Source organism: Pteronotus mesoamericanus, unplaced genomic scaffold (genome assembly GCF_021234165.1).
Source record: "Pteronotus mesoamericanus isolate MK-2021 breed Mesoamerican mustached bat unplaced genomic scaffold, CSHL_Meso_final contig_179, whole genome shotgun sequence".
NCBI lineage: Eukaryota > Metazoa > Chordata > Mammalia > Chiroptera > Mormoopidae > Pteronotus > Pteronotus mesoamericanus.
Window position 1 is genome coordinate 4,698,088 of NW_026555075.1, and position 6,000 is coordinate 4,704,087.

The following is a 6,000-nucleotide window of genomic DNA, read 5'->3' on the forward strand; positions in this document are numbered from 1 at the left end:
GGACCGTGAATCAATCCCGTCCTGGGCAGGAAACCAGACCCAGGGCAACCCCCTCCGCTGCGGTGGAACAAAGGAGAGGAGCGCAGCTGCACGCGCAGGAAGCCCCATCGAGTCCTGGGCTCCTTCTCCCCGCCGCCGCCGCCGCCGGGGCACGCCGCACCTGAACCCCACTCCCCATTGTTCTTCCCCTTTCCTTCCCGGAGAAGGCTACCCCGTGCCCTTTCATAGAACCAGGGGGCCAGGAAACAGCTGTGGGCCAGACAGATGGACAGGGCGTGGGTGGACACGAGGAAGATCAGGATTACATTTTGCCCACAGGTACGACGGGAATGGGGCAAAGAAGAAGAACTTAGTTTACAAGCCCTCTCTCTCCCACCAGCCCCCGAAGCAACTGCGGAGTCACCGCCACCCTGCGCGACCGCCACTGTGCGCGGATTGTCGCCGCAGCGCTGCCTCTCCCGGAGGAGAAAGTGCTGCACATCCCGCTGACCCGCGGGGGTAGTGGCGGAGCCACAGGGACCCCAGGGACAAAGGCGCGGAGCGCACGCTTTACCGCCCCTCGAGGGCCGCGGTCAGACTCAACAGAGAAGACCGGGGAAAGAGGGAAAGAGCTCGCACTACCTCGCCGGGAGCCTCTCTGCCTCTTCGTCGTGCTCTCTCCCTGGGGGCGCTCCGGAACGCGTGCCCACGGCTAAGCTGCGGGGCTCCCGCGGCGGCTGCTCAGCGGAGGCTGCTGGGCGGGCGCTGTCCCGCAGCTGCCGGCCCTTTGCGCGCTCAGTCACCGCCTCCAGGCGCCTCGACTAGAGCTCCGGTGCGCGCACGGCTGCAGAGTGCTCGGCGGCTGCGGAGTGCTCGGCTGCGGCGGGAGGCGCCCGGCCACTCCCCTCTCCCTGGCGGGCGGAGGGGCTGGCCCAGGGGCGGGGGCGGCGACCTTGCAGTCTGGGATTCGCCCCTCTGCGCGCTGGCAGGATCCGGAGCCACCGCCTCCCAACCGACTCACCTCCGGCTTCCCCGTGCCGGCTGCACAGCGCCCCCCGGTGAACGCGGACCAGCCTCCGCACCCGGGGGCTAGCCTAGATGGGACGGGAAGGAGAGAGGGGAGGCGTCCGTCCCAGCCCCCACGGAAGGCACTGTCCTACCTTTTTTACTCCCTGATTGACTGTAATACAGTAACTGGGGCGCCAGGGGCAGGGAATGCCAACTAGAAGCCAGGCTGGGGGTGGCGGACGGCAAATGCCAGGGAAGAGTGGGAATGATCCCAATTTTTCCTCTTCCGGATAAAAAAGTTTGAATACCCAAGAATATCATAAAATATTAATTTGATCAAAAGAGAAAAAAAGTGTACTGAGCAGCAAAGTGTGCTTTTACTCACACGGTTTTTACTACCTATTAACCCACTTAATCTCACATGGTAAGTAGACATTGGCCAATTCTGTCAACAGGAAATAAAAGATAAGTTTCAAGAAATTTCAAATACCATATATATCTGAACATAGTGTATTAACGGCATTGGGTAATGATCAATGATGGGGTAGTAATCTGAATATTATTTAGGCGTGTTGAAGGGGCCAGCAAATGAGGACCTCTAGCTCCTTACTTCAGCCGGCCTCCTGCCTCTTTGCAGAATTTAGAACAAGCCCCATGACCCAAGTCCTGGTTTCCTCACCCCCAGGAGGGAGGGGTGTTTGTACAAACTTACTCACTCGGTGAGTTGAGGATTACTTGACTAAGGTGTTAAAAGCGATGTCGGCACAGTAATTATTACTCATGGTTCTAACTACTTTATCCTATAATGAAATAAATTGCCATAAATGGGCCAGGTTTAAATGGACTGACCTATATCTGGAAACAGTCACTAAAATGAGGTGAACCAAAGAATTCAGACCATATATAGTAACTCTGTTCCCACAGGCAGAAGAACCACCAGCACTGGGATTTGTCAACTGCCACCAGTAGAGTTTGGAAAGGTGGCAATTCCCCAGACTGTATTTGTTTGGAACTATACTATCATCAGTGGCACCAACAAGCATCGATTCAGATGTGCAGAACGCAGGATAATAGTCTAAGCTAAGACACATTGAGTACCAGGTACTTTTTCCTTTTCCTTTCATCTTCACAAAATCCTGGGAGGAAAGTTGCTCTCATACTTCTTATTTTACAGACCAGGAAAGCCAAGTACAGAGGTCTTCCAGCGAATAAGTGGCTATGGTGGTTAGAAGACATGTCGACCAATTCTTTAACACTCCTTCCATTGAGGTGTAGAGTATAAGTGCCTTCCTCTTGAATATGGTCTGGACTTAGAGACTTGATCCTAATAGAATGAGCAGAAGTGATGCTACATGACTTCTGATCTAGGTTGTAAAAGTAGTTGTAACTTTTACCTGGCTCCCTCTTGGGACACTCACCCTTGGAACCCAGCTGTCATGCTATAAGAAAGTTCAGAACACATGGAAGGACATGTTCTGCCTGTTGGTGCCAGCTGAGGACCCAGCTTACAGCCAGGTGAACTGCCAGTCATGTGAGTTAGCCCTTGATATGACTCCACCGCAGTCACTGACTGACCAGACTGCACGAGGGACCCAGGGAGAAAAGCTAGTTGAGCCTAGTCAGTGCCCAGAAACGAGAGGAAACAGTAAAGAGAAATGGTCTTCAGGATAGTCATTACATAGCAGTAGACACGGGGAACAATGGCAGAGCTGGGATTTGAACTCTGGGAGTCTGATTCCACAGTCTCCACCACAATCAAGGCCACTACCTCAGACCTTGATAACCTAGCCTAATGAAGGCCTGGAGATTCCAGCCTTCACAACAGACAGTATGTGGACCTGCTACCTGCCTACACCTGTTAGACTCGCTTCTCCGTCTTGCCCATCTGATGTCAGGTTCCAAATGACTGCTTATAGCAGTTTGGCAATAAGGGAGCCTGTGATTTCTGCTGTACAGTCAAGCTTTACAAAAATAGCAGAAATTCAAATGGCAGGTTCACAAATACAAAATGTAAACAAATGGTTTGAAAGAGCGGGAGAATTCTATAACCTTTTGATCTTGGAAGAAGGCCAAGTTTTAGTAAAAAAATTTGGGACAAGTATGTGCTGAGTAAGACTATTGATAGAGCTGGTCTTTGGAAGGTTTTGCAGCTCCTACCCCAAGAAAGACATAGGGAAGTTAGTTATATTGGAACCATTCTGCCTTTAGAGGACATAGCATAGTGTGGACATCTGAGGCTTTCTCCCTGTTTTTTCACAAGGTCTTAAAAGAAAATACTAGAAACTGTTAAACTCATCCTAATAAACACTGAGAAAATGAGCCAAGAGCTATTAGAAAGCCAAATATGTTTCTATACCAAAGCTATGCTTCTCTTTTAAAAGTACCATTAACCTACTTTTTTTCATAAATCTCAAAATCCAAACCTCTGAAGACATACTATGAGGTTTTTAAATACTTTTACCTTCCTGGCCATTCTTTTCAAAAGTCAATCAATCAACAACTTTTAAATTTAAGAGAAGTATATTACAGTTGTTCTAATAATTGTCAAGACTAGATAATAACTCCACCAACACAAAAGCACTTTTACACTCTGTTTGGAAGAAGTAGTATATATGAAGAAACAGAAAGACTATTAAGATTTTAGGGCAAAAAAACAAATTATCAACCTGTAGGAGTGATGAATGTAAGCAGTGTGTTTTACCTCGATGAAAACGTGCAATGATTTCAATTAAAACAAGGGGAATCTTGCCACCCTTGTGGGGAAATATAGAACATTTGTGTGTGTCCCAGGAAGAGGATTACCATTAAATGTGTAGGGGTGTGTTTTTCCCTTAGTTATATCACTTAAGTCCTTTTAAAAAATGTTTAAAAGAATTCAACATTGCCCTGACTGCTGTGGCTCAGTTGGTTGGAACGTTGTCTCACAAAGCAAAGGATCACCAGTTCAATTCCTGGTCAGGGCACATGCCTGGGTTTCCAGTTCCATCCCAGGTCAGGGTGCACAGGAGAAGCAGCTGATCAATGTTTCTCACATTGATGTTTCTCTCCCTCTCTTTCTCCCTCTCTTTTCCTCTCCCTAAAAATAAATAAATAAAATCTTTTTTAAAAAAGAATTCAACATTGGGGAAAAGACCAACAAAAGGACCACATGATCTGCTCCTGCCTCATTTTGGTGTAGAGAGCAAAATAATGCCTGGTAGTCATCGTTTTATATTTTCTCACTGGCTGTGTCTGCCGTTAGCTTTAGAAATTTAGCCAGAAGTCTCATGCTCTCTTGTCCTTAGCTATTGCACATCATCTTGAATGTGTAAAAAGTCTGCCTTTGTTTTTGCCTTTTTTTCTCTTCTTAGGTACCTACACAAGCATTTAATTTTCACCCACTTATCCTTGAGACCAAAGTCAGTTCTCACCTATTCCTGACTGTCTTCTTGAATTGCATTCTGCTTTTGTTACTATGGAAACATCTTGATGCCACGTCCTTGCAGTACCGTATTAATTTGCTCCAGTTTATGAAATCTTTCTGGTCATTCTCTTATAAATGTTGGCCTCTCCAACTAATGGTAGATCTCTAGAATTAAGGAGTAATTCAGCTTGAAAACGCTAAGTCCATGACAATAAGAATATTAGAGAGCTTACAGTGTTCTAGAAAGTATGCTATATGCTCTGTGTGTATGTTAACCTATTTAACCCTCACCATAGCTTAATGAGAAAAGGGTATTATTACTGTGTTATCCCACGTTATGGATGATGAAACAGGCAAAGTTAAGTTACTTGCCTAAGATCGTCAGTAATAACATTAGAGCTAGGATGTGAATCTAGTCAGCCTAGCTTCAGGCCCAATCTCTTACCTCAAGGCTACATTCACTACTTCCTCTCACATCTGCGACCATTTATTTAATCTGTGAGCTCTTTTTTCTTCCTTTTGTCTTCAAAAACAGGTACACCCATCCTTGGTATCCCCTGGGGGATTGGTTCCAGGACCTACCTCCAGTACCAAAACCCTCAGAAACTCAAGGTCCTTATATAAAATGGCATATTATTTGCGTATAACCTACATGCATCCTCCTGTGTACTTAAAATCATCTCTAGATCACTTACAGTACCTAATAAAATGTAAATATTTGTTGTACTGTATTGTTTAGAGAAAAATGACAAGAAATGAAAGTCTGTAAGTGTTTAGTGCAGACACAACCATCCTAGGCCTAACTGTAAGTACATGTCAGCAACAACATAACACTTTTTTCCCTGAATATTTTCAATCCATGGTTGGTTGAATCCAAGGATGCAAAAAGTGCAACTACAGAGGGCCATCTGTGTTGTCTTATTTCTTCAGTATTTATCTTCTAGTTTAGAATAGCGCTCCAAATGTAGTACCACTGAATTCGTATTTCTTAAATAGTTTCATGCAAAAGAAGGTCTTTTTTCTGTATTTAAAGAGTGCTTTGGAAATAAATGATTAATTCTTAAAGTATTGTTTGAAATTCAAATTAGATATTATAAAAAAATTTCAATACCATTTTCACCTCCGGGACTCAGTAACATTATCACAACTCTTACTCTAAGTGTTTCAAAATGTGTAGATAGAAGTAGCTAGGAGAGTGGATCTTGAAAGTTCTCGTCACAAGAAAAAAAATTAAAAATGTTATAACTATATATGATGATGGATGTTAACTGGACTTATCGTGGTGATAATTTTGCAATATAAACAAATATCAAATCATTACATTGTACATCTATAACTGATATAAGGTATGGCAATTATACCTCAATAAAAAATATAATGAATTTTATTAAAACTGCAGATAAATGAAAACAAAAATATTAGAAGGTTAAAAACATGGAATTTCTCTGAGGCAGGAAAAGTCACTAAATCTTTTTGAAGATAAAAACAGAGGAATTAGAGGAGCTCACTAATTAGGGTTTTTTATTGGTACTAGACTACATGAAAATAAAAAACAACTATCCTTTATAAAAACATAACCACGTAATTGAACACTAAAATGGGGCAGTGAA

General features: G+C 44.3%; 1 protein-coding gene across 1 annotated transcript in view; it reads right to left on the reverse strand.

The window, feature by feature from the left end:
• Nucleotides 1–857, reverse strand: part of MYO1B (myosin IB) — a 163,264-nt gene extending 162,407 nt beyond the window's left edge. Inside the window, exon 1 of the mRNA XM_054566712.1 lies at nucleotides 622–857. The gene's annotated coding sequence lies outside the window, so the exon portion shown is untranslated. The remainder of the gene's footprint in view (nucleotides 1–621) is intronic.
• Nucleotides 858–6,000: the final 5,143 nt, after the last annotated feature.